We start from the raw sequence: 11610 nt of genomic DNA, 5'->3' as shown, positions 1-11610 counted from the left end.
CTATACACAAGCGTGTGCTTTCCTCTCCTCGCTCCTGGGATCTTCTCATTCATTCAAAAGAGAAGTAAAAGAAAAAGAAGCAAATATGCAGTACAGGAATATTTCTTGCTCAAACCACAGCGTGAAGGATTCACGGACTTATCTGGGATTTCCGCTCGAAAGGTAAGCAGCAATTTTCTTTTGTTAAATATATATATTCATATCCCATTGACGGAGGAGAATCAATTTTTCCTAGCTGTATCCCTCCCGGCTGTCACAGCGCTTTACTTTCCGCTTCTTGTCGTCCATTGCGGCGAAGCCTGACTTCGTATTTTCATTCCATTAGCACGGCGATGGGGGAAATGAAAAATTGCGGGGACGAATCTCAGAAAAATGCAAATGACACGGAACGGTTACGTTTTTTCCTTCCCGCACACAATCTTCGTTGTAATAAATGTTATTATCGATATGAGACCAGTGAATGTTTGTACAAATATATGCGCTATATCGATTCAAAATATACAGTATTTAAATTAATTTCTTAAATAAGAAAGGAGTATTTTTCAAATTTTTTTTTTGTTTAGGGAAAATGTCTTCTCTCATCCCATGAAATTAATGATTTTAATCGAAATAATCAATTCAATTTAAAATGAGAACTGAAATAGGGGATATAAAAATCCACGTGGGATTAACACTGAAATGCATGGGTTTTCATTTCCGAGCTCATCATTTTCTTTTCATTGTTAATGACGCATAGAAAGCGGGAAAAAGCATTAAAAAAATATCTCTCTGGAATTGTACTGCTTATACAGGGCCTTAAAGAGGACATACAGATAGTCAAAAATAGTCATTAAAATTGTACAAGTAGTATGCAACTTTGTATACTACTTTTCCAAGCAGTATGCAACTACCTTCTTAGTAATTCAAATTATAGAAAGAAGAAAAAAATTCCGGCGAAAAAAAAAAGAAGAAAGCAAACAAATGAAAGAGTAAAACAGTATAATAGATAAGTTGATAACAGTGTACGTACAAAGTAGATTTCTCTTTTCATCCTCACCATACCTATTCTATTTTACTCTTATATGTATATAGTAGAAAGATACATCATATGTGGAAAAAAATCACCATCAGGGTTTTGAAAAAACGAAGGGGAGGAAGGGTTACAACGGAGTTTCGCGATGATGAGCAGAGAGAGAGGAAAGAAAACAGAGAGAGAACTTGTTTGAATTTATTCCAGTTGCGTTTGGACTCGATATTACGTTCTTGATCATCACCAATCACCAAGAGCAACAGTTTTAAATCTTTTTCGACTCGGGGGGGGGGGCAGCTTTTTAATATATTTATTTTTAATATCAAATTTACTGATTTATTTTATTTTCCTCAAGTGGCCGCGGAGCCCCTGCGAAGTACATACGTAGCACCGGTTGGGAACCAGCGACCTTGAGTGTTATTAGAGAAAAAGGGGGGAATCGCCCCTATCAGCCCCCTTGTAGCCAGGCCGCAGGGCAAGAGCTCTGTCATCCATAGGCGTAAGCCCTCTTAATATTTCCCAGAACTTTACGCTCATGCTGTCAGTCCCCTCCTTGCTGACACCCCACGAGTGCTCCAATTATTCATGTTTCACGCGTGCGTGCGTTTTCAAATCTCATTATTGAGTACAGTGAAACATCGCTACAACGATACTCGATATAACGATAAATCTCTCTACAATATATATATTTTTCAAATAATTTTTGAATCGCTTATAGACTAATGTTAAATTCCTCCCGATACAATGATCGTATTCCTTCACTCTCAATCCCTCTATAATGATATTTTTTGGGGAGATTTTGAAACACCTGCAACACGATATTTATTTATATTTCACTCTATATAAATTCTTCAATATATTTTTAAACTCGTCACATATTTTAGTTCTAAGAGGACGTCTAACACAGCTGGACAAATTTATTGCCGGGGCATGTAAAAATTTGGACCTAGGCATGTAATTTTTTTCGACTTTTTCCTTCTTTATATTCTTTCAAACCGAATACGGCCCAGGCTGTATCGGCTGTAGCCAATTTCAGCCATTGCACTTGTCGATGGGGGGGGGGGGGGGGGGCGTGTCGGACAAAACTTTATTAAACACAATTAAATGTACATGCATATATATATACAAAATACTATAACACAAAAATTTAAAAAATTCAAGAACAGTGAAGAACTACAAATCACCTAGAAGTGCAGAACTACAAATCACCTAGAAGTGAAGAACTACAAATCACCTAGAAGTGAAGAACTACAAATCACCTAGAAGTGAAGAACTACAAATCATCTACAAGTGAAGAACTACAAATCATCTACAAGTGAAGAACTACAAATCATCTACAAGTGAAGAACTACAAATCATCTACAAGTGAAGAACTACAAATCATCTACAAGTGAAGAACTACAAATCATCTACAAGTGAAGACAAGTGAAGAACTACTTCTGCATCTTCGTTTATCCTCCAGCTGATCAGGTTGGGGTTTCCGGCCACACATTCCTATGTGATTCTGTTTTGTTTTTGTGTTTTCTACCTTCCACTAAAAGTTTGTACGTTGAGTTTTGAATGACTTTGTTTATATTATGTGTGTTTTAGTTTACATATAAACTAAAACATATAAATATACATATTTAACCACTACCATTTGTTTTTTTGTACCGATAATTTTTTGTACAGAAGAGGGAATGCACGTAAATATTGCTTAAACGCTGGAACCCCAGTTGTTACTTATTGGATAAAAACAAAATTAATTGTTAAATTCTTGAAATAAAATTGTTGTTGGTTTAAACCGATGTGCAGCATGAAAATTAATAACATCTGGTACGAGACTATTAATTTTTTATTTTTATGTTGCATAGCAGTGTAAATCTTATGTGCCGAAGTATCGGTTACTATATATTTTTATTTGCTGCAGGAATTGATTTTGCTGCAAACTTAAAAATTATAGTCACCGATATTGAGATGCATAGAGTTTATACCGGTATGCAGCATAAAAGTAAGTAATTTATAGTTTCGTGCCATATGTTGTTCATTTTCATGCTACATATAGGTTTAAAACTTACAACCATTTTATTTTAAGAACTATAACAGATAGTTTTGTTTTTATTCAATAGGTGACAGCACCGGTCCTAACTTAACGCGGTTTCTCGCATTTACAGTAAAGTTTAAATATGAAATATAAAAAAGTTGAGTCAGGAAATTTCCCTCGTAATAGCTTTTTTACCCTCGTAATAGTTTTTTTTCCCGACTGTTCGCAAATTATTTTTCCCGTTTATGCCGGTTCACGAAAATGGTTCCGCAGTCTGCAATGGGAGAAAAGTAGAAAAGAACACCGAACTCTAAACGCCTCAAATCCCCATAGGCTTTTTATAGTCAATAGGTAATCTTATCCATTGCCTTGCGATTCGACACTATAATACCCTCTTTGACACTCAGCGATATTTCTGACATTTATCCAGCCATAACGTCTAATAATACCGGTTTTGGTACCACCCGATCACCGAGTGTTGATGAAGTTTTGGGTATCGCTACTTCTGATGGCACGTTGATATAATGTTGTTACCTCTCGATATAACGCTAATCTCTCTACAACGATTTTTTTTCTTGGTCCACTGGATACCGTTATATAGCGAAGTCCACTGTATTTTCACTGCATTTGCACTGAAGTTTCGCTGTATTTCAATCCTTCTTAAATGATTTGCCTATAAAAAAAAAGGCTTTTAGGCTTGATTTTTGTTGGTGGGATCATAAACTAAGAATTTTAGAGAGGGCTCTTCTGTAAATTTATGGTGAAAAAAAAAACAGCTGAAAATATTAATGTTACGGTAAATGTGTGATAAATCCGGTCATTATATATAATAAACTGGCTATTATGAATAATCGCCGAGCATTTTGGTAAGTTTGGTAAATTTCTCTGAATTTATCACTTTTATCGGTGATTATGCTTAGTACCCACGAGCAGTGCGGCAGCTAGGCACGTGCACAACGGGTGCACCCGCACAGGCCCATTTGGAGGGGGAGGGGCAGAATAGAACTAAATGGGCCATTCTGGGCGCAAGAATAGGCCAAAAGGAGCCTAAATGCGAATTCTTGCACAGGGCACAGGAACGGCTAGTTGCGGCGCAGCCCACAAGCGTCGTCGGTAAATTTAATAAGTAGTGGAAAAAATATCACTTTTACCGGCGATTATGCATAATACCCAAGCGTGGCGTCGTTGGTATGATATACCATATATATATATATACATACATATATATGCTTGGGTATTATGCATATTCGCAGGTAAACGTGATAAATTTACCAAACTTACCAAGACGATTGGTAAGTATTCATAATAACTGCGTCATTATACGTAATACCCGATTTACCCCATTTACCGTAACATATAGCCTATACACATTTAAGATCACGGTATTCTTACCATTGTTGGTTAGGACTCGCATGTTGTAATTATTCGAGTTTCTATTAATTAATGCTTTCTGTGTAAAGGATGCTTCGTCTGTAAAGGATGATTGTTACATGAATTCTACCATAGCAGTGTTTCATAAAGTGGGCGATATCATCCATTGTGTGTGTGTATGGGGGAGGGGTTAATCGAACGAAGAGAGGGTATGCGTATGTAGTTGAAGCTCTGAGCACAATACATTTTGGACAATATGAGTTCAAGGAGGAATAGGTTGCTTAAAACAATCGGAATGACTCTGTAATCTTGACAGACATTGAGAAGTTTGTTGCTAAGCAGAGTCATTTACACGAAGGAAACATTGGAAGCTGCCTTGGGCAAAACCATCTATAGCAAAAGGCTTCCGTGCGAAGCTCGTGACGTAACTGAAGAAGGTCATCTCACTTATAGTAATTGGATATAACAGGCCGACGCATGCGATATTTTTACCTTTTTTGCAGTATATCCAATGACTGTAGATGAAATGGACTTCTTCAGTGACGTCAAGAGATTTGCGAGGAGGCTTTCTGCTATAGATGGTGTTGCATTGGGTAATTAGACGTCCCGTACAAGCGGTTGATTATATAACTACTGCGTAACCGTACATGCACCTCGTACACATTTTTTTGCGGAATTTCCTAATGAGTCATTACGTATCAGAACGGCTTTGTGTGAGTATGTATATGTTACGGCCAAAGTTTGAAGTCCGGCCAATCCGTGAACTGTCCTATTTCAGGCTCTGGCCGCAAAGTATATGCATGGCCTTAAAGTATTTATGTTGTCAGAGTTGTGCTTGTTTCCGGTTCTTGCTGGTGCTGTCATCTGACTTTCATATTTTGAATTAAGTATCATGTTGATGGACTGTTTGTTCTCTGCAGAGAGACTTTTTCAAATAGGAGTCCGGCTCGCATTGACACCTCGAAGTTATGATAATAATAGGAACCGAGAGACACCCAGGTACTGTCACACTTGGTGATAAAAGCACATTGTCCCTGGAGACTCGGGTGCCTCCGGGGAAACCTAACCATTTATTGAGTTTGAAGTTGGAAAATCGCAACTTCAATCAAAATCCACTGTGTCGCAAACGTGGTTCGAACCTGGATCCTCACGATGAGAGTTCAGCACGACTCACACACAACCCCACAGCGGCGTTAGATTCTATACCAATGAGTTATTGGGAAGGGAGGGCTCAAAGGTCCCCCCCCCCTGTACTACTCACGAAAGTTATTGAGAGGGTTCAAGTACCCTGAGCCCCCCCCCCAGGTTTCTGTATCTATGTTGGTGAGAAAAAAATGTCTGAGATGCATGTGGATTGTCCTACAGCGATGGATCACGAGTCCGCGTGTGAAAACAGTGAAGGCAATCAAGATACGATGGTGGTCAATGCCAGAAATGATTTACTACGTAATATTGTCTGAGGCTTTCATGGCCGGCGTTAAATGACTTGCAAATGGTTTCCGGGTTATTAGGCCATGGTCTAGGAGATTTTCTTCCTGACGTTTCGCCCACATCTGTGGAAGGCATCATCTGAGGTAATTTTCTCTCAGGCATTAATCGGGAGTCGAGATGTGCTCCCGATCAATGCCAGAGAGAAAATGACCTCGACAACCAATAGCCGCCAGACACCACTTGCAGCGCACAATAAATCAACACAAGCCAACCAATGCGGTCCTTCGGTGGCCGATCAAGTCTTAGAAGTGCATATAAAGAACGGAGACTTAGGTCCAAATAACCTCAGATGATGGCTGCCACAGATGTGGGCGAAACGTCAGGAAGAAAATCGCCTAGATCATGGCCTAATAACCCGGAAACCGTTTGCAAGTGATTTACTATGTATTTGCATATTGTTTTTGATTTCATTTTTTATTGTAATCGAGAGGGATGGGTCGCACATAATATGTAAGTGGTTTCTTTGACTAAATATATTCGAATGGATTTGACTAAATTCATTCCCGGTATTGATCCACTTTTAAGCCGCTATCTTTATTAAACCTTGTATAATCTTAATAAAGATTCCATACAGCAGCGTAATAGGGATGGATTAAAATAACAATCCCCATAACGTGGGGAGGGGGGGGGGAGGTCAGTCACCAACATGATGCGTAATAATGTTCAATTAACGATATAAATTCATGAATTGCTAATTAAGCAAGTATTATAATTGGTTTTTTGAAAGTTTAACTGTTCAATTCTTTTGATGAAGTATTAGTTCTTGAGAGCATCTCTAGGAAATTCGAAAGTTTAATTATCCCTCTTGTGGGAACTTCGTAAATGATGAGGAAATGCGATATTTTGAGAACGTTTTCTATACAGTGATTAAAGATATATTTGAAGTTGAAATTTTAAATTACAAATTAATTCCCAGTTCGAAGTGGAATTCGGAATTGGCATCCCGCCAACGAAAATAACTGGATTTGGCACTTTAATTTTGCGCATTGTATGTTGTTTTCTAGAGAATGTGAAACGAAGCCGTATTTTTTTTTTCCTTGTATTTTACGGGAGGAATAGATTGGATTGTGCGTTTTTACGCTGACGCAATCCATAAGAAAGATGTGGAAAAACAATCCATTAGTATTCTTTTTCGTTCTAAAAGACATTGAAATAGTAGTTTTATTAGGACTGTTTTAAAATCGATGTACAGTAAAACTAGTTTTTAACGGTTACCCTTCTTTTACGGCCAAATAAAAATTTCCCGTCAAAAGGGCTATTTAAATAATGCATTTCGAACCCCTGTTTAACGGGCTTCCTCAGATACGGTCACGGACACCATTTTCATCATTCGTTTCATGGGGCAAAAACCTCTGTACGGACACTAAAAAATTGAAATTTTGGTTTGAATTTTGCTCACTAGATGACAGCAAAAGTTTTAATATATTTGATATAATTTTTTTTTACTTCCATTGAGAGAACATGAATGATAGTAAATATTCAAGAAGAACGAAATTCCTTTGCTTGAAGTTGGTTAATTTTTGGAAACAGATGTCCCTTTAGAATCTGAAATCACGAATTGCTAGTTCTGCTCGTATATTTTACATTATTCCGCGCTATTTAATGTGGCCATCTCTAGCATAATCGTCACCCTCTATAACTAAGAGAAAAAAAATTGATGTCTAAGATACAGTGGGAAAACGTAAAATTGGAGTTCATTCTCTTGCAAATGAATTCAATGCATTGATTAAATACTGTAAACACAAATGACGGGAAGTCATTCGATTTAATCTCGCAGTTAAAATACATTTGGAAGTAGTTAAAATACTCAGCAAAATTTACCAAAAATCGCTTGATCAGTTTTTCCCAAAAGATGTAAATTCAGTACGCGTAAACTTTGTGTAAAATATATTTCTTTTGTAATTTTAATTTCGTATCTATGCAATAATTCTGTATTTTCATGACTCATGGCATCAAATGCATCTCATATTGTCTGTCGCATTCAAATTAAGAACCATTTCAGTTATTGTTAATACTGTATAATGCAATTTAAACAGGAACACTCAATATGGTCATCCCTCTTTTACGGACAATTTTGTTTTTATCCCACGAGTGAATGTCCGCAAAAGAGGGGTTTTACTGTACTACGTATATCAAGTGAATGGAGTCTTGTGTGCGATCAGAAATGAACTTTTCTGTGCGATGGTAGGAAAATAATATTTCCTCTTCACACCTGGGCCAAAACTGACTATTAAAAAGTAAAAAAAAATTTTGATTGATTGATTTGTGTTTATTTTATGCCAAAATGCCCTTTAAAAAGATATTTTTAAATTATCCAATTAATGAATTAATTGATTTGGGTTGATATATTTATTAGGAATTAGGTATCTAATTCCATTCATTTGAATTATGTATCCATATGTGCAGCTAAGGTGTTAACTTGAAAAAGAATGGATGAAAACCAATTTTGAAACCATTAAAAATGAAGTAAGTACACATAATGTGAACTTCTGGAGCGGAGAGGATAATGCTTTCTCAATAGAATTTTTGTCCCATTGCACTGAAAATGTGACGAAATATGATTTAAAAATATGCGAATTCGTACTGAAATTTGCCAAAATATCCACTAAACATGCCAAAATATATACTACAAATCACCAAAAAATAAAAAAAAAAGCCAAAATATGTACCAAAATCATAATAAATTCCAAAACATGAAGACCTATTAAAACTGAGAAAATATGAGCTAAATGTGCTCCTCAAAAAGAGCAAACATGTTTTAAAAATGAATATTTTCTATTTCTTAGAGCATAGTTTCCCAACCTCTTTTGTCCCATCGTCCCCTTCAGAAATTTTTTTATCTCAGCGCCCCCCAACGCAATCTAACCCATAGAATCCTATTGCTGTACCCGTAGCTACCACCGCCCCCCTGGAACATTCCATCGCCCCCCAGGGGGCATTAACGCCCACGTTGGGAATCACTGTCTTAGAGCATATTCATTTATAAAAGTAATTCTCATGCAAATATAGGTTTCACGTTTTTTATTCAGAACTGTGCAGTAGCTGCTCCCAAAATTAAAAAAAATAAATTTAATTTTGCTCTGAAGAGAAATGAAGTACTTGCGCACCAGTATCAAAACAGAAATAGCTTTCAAAACTGTAAAAAATAGTAGGCTAATAATGTATAAGTATTCGCTAAAAGTGGCAAATTTTCCACCTAAGATTTAACATAAAAAAACAACAACAACACAACACGCCGACATTCGGAAAACAAATGAAGTACCCAGCCTCTAGCTTTAACTCGCTCATTGTAGCAAAAAGTTGCTGAGAGTTGAGTGCGGCGGCCTTAACTTCAGCGCTCAACACATTTATCAAACCATTACTTAAAAAGTGTACCGAATTTTCCGTTCTCTTACATAAATACACTGCTGGCCACCCAAATTGCAACACCAAGAAAGACAAGAGATATCGCAACAATATTTATTTTGTAGATAACATGTTGACCAAGCATCAAATGATTAAATTTATAGACTTCTGTGAAGTGTGGTTCCTGCCAAAATCAGTAGCCAGAGTAGCCGCCATTGTTGGAGATCACCGCTGCCACACGCCTCGGCATTGATTCAAAGAGACTTTGGATGTGTTCTTGGGGTACAGCAGACCAAGCAGCTTCCACGCGTTGCCAAAGTTGATCTGGTGTGGCAGCTGGGGATGTAATCTGGGTCAATCGTTGAGCAACCATGGACCACATGTTTTCTATCGGCGAAAGATCCGGAGAGCGAGCTGGCCAGGGAAGCAATTCAATCTGGCGATTGACGAAGAACCTTTGGACAATGCGTGCCACGTGTGGTCGCGCATTATCCTGTTGAAATATGGCTGTGGGCAAGCCCTGAAGGTAAGGAAGGACAACTGGCTCCAACACCTCGGAGATGTAGCGCTGGCTTTTTAAAGTACCGGCAATGCGTACTAGAGGAGTGCGAGAGTGATATCCAATACCGCCCCATACCATGATACCCGGTGCAGGACCAGTGTGGGGGTGCATAACGCAGCTGTTCAGCATCCTCTCTCCACGGTGTCTCCAGACTCGAATCCGACCATCGTGGTGTTGCAGACAGAAGCGTGACTCGTCAGTAAAGACAATTTCATTCCATTGTGCCGTCCACATCCTTCTTTCATCGCACCATTGGCGGCGGAGACGTGTGTGGTTCTGCGTCAAGGGTAGACGAAGCAATGGACGTCTTGCGGACAGACCACTCTGCTGTAAACGGCGTCGAATGGTACGCGCAGACACTGGATGATGCGGTACAGACTGAATGTGCTGTGCTATGGTTCGTGATGTGGCTGAGCGATCCGTCACTGCCATACGCACAATAGGCTTGTCATCACGTGAAGTGGTGCACTGAGGTGGATGCGATCGAACACGTCGGTCCGTCGTACCCTCCTGCATCCAACGATCACATATCCGCATTACAGTTGTTTGGTTTCGTCCAACACGACTACCGATTTCCCTGAAAGATAATCCCCAATCTCGATAGGCCACTATCCTTCCTCTGTCGAACTCGGATACTTGATCAAAAGATGATCGCTGTTTTCTACGAGGCATAATTGATCGTTTTTTTGAAAAAACCACAAGAAAAACACAATTGCCGTACTTCAAATCGTCGAAATCTCCAAGCCTTAAATAGCGCTTTGAAGTGGCGCCACAGGCGCGCGTGATGTGCGTCTGCGCTGAAATTCTAATCATTTGCATATCTCACCTCCGCTAATGCATGTTGTAAATTTCATATTATTTGCATGCTTCCTTCAGGGTGTTGCATTTACGGTGGCCAGCAGTGTATTTCAACCTCGTACGTACAGGGTAATTACTTAATTCCCCTTGCCGCATTTGTACTGGCGAACCGTTGATCCTAGAGAGTAAATAACGTATTGACCTCAGATACGTCAATCATGTTTGTTACAAAGGGTTGTATAATTATTAAAATATGGAAACACTAATTAACTTTTTATACAGTCCCCGTGTGCCCCAAAACCAAGTTAAAAAGTTGTTGTCCTGTCTCTTCTGAGGAAAAAAAAAACGCGTTTTCAAGTGAATATTAACTAAAGTATTCGAATTCGAAAAACGAAGGCAATTTGGGGGGAAAAAACGTTAAATGCGGGTAAAACGGTTTGTTCGCATTCAAAGCTGTTTTTTCCCAACTTTCCTCCGTTTTTCGAATTCGAATATCTTGAATATTGCACTTAGAAACATGTTTTCTTCCCCTTCCTTTTTTACATCGGGAGAGACAGGGCAACAACTTTCTAATTGGGTTTTGGGGCACACGGGGAATGTATAAATATATATATATTTTATTTTAATAACTATGCAACCCCTTGAAACATGAATGGCATATCTGAGTACTACACGTTATTTGGAAACTTTTTATAATTGGAAGTATACATCTGGGATAAACGGTTCGCCAGTAAAATGCCATATCCCCTGTTTGCTATATTATATGCACCCTGTTTATATATAATTATAGTATTTTAATTTTTATGTTATTAGTGCTATGATAGTGCTAAAATGCGAGATTTGGAAATGGAAAATAAGGGTGAGTTGGGGTCACCCAAGTACTGGTGTGCATTATTAATAATGTGGTGTTTATTCCATTCCTTTGTCTGTTTAATTTTTGTGTGCCTCCCCCCCCCTCTTTGTGATGCGCCACCCTGCCATTAAAAAGTAATGTAAATAAATAAATAAATA

At 38.3% G+C, this 11610-nt stretch overlaps 1 protein-coding gene across 1 annotated transcript in view; it reads left to right on the top strand.

Annotated features, from left to right (window-relative positions):
• The first annotated feature begins 23 nt into the window (after positions 1-23).
• LOC149088649 (uncharacterized) overlaps positions 24-11610 on the top strand; it is a 74903-nt gene continuing 63316 nt past the window's right edge. The window contains exon 1 of the mRNA XM_089248460.1: positions 24-162. The gene's annotated coding sequence lies outside the window, so the exon portion shown is untranslated. The remainder of the gene's footprint in view (positions 163-11610) is intronic.

The sequence above is a fragment of the Pholcus phalangioides genome, unplaced genomic scaffold (assembly GCF_987345545.1).
Source record: "Pholcus phalangioides strain wild (caught in Gottingen) unplaced genomic scaffold, Ppha-v1.0 ptg000003l_1, whole genome shotgun sequence".
Classification (NCBI taxonomy): Eukaryota; Metazoa; Arthropoda; class Arachnida; order Araneae; family Pholcidae; genus Pholcus; species Pholcus phalangioides.
The sequence above is the reverse complement of the archived record's forward strand: the minus strand, read 5'-3'. Positions and strand labels throughout refer to the sequence as shown.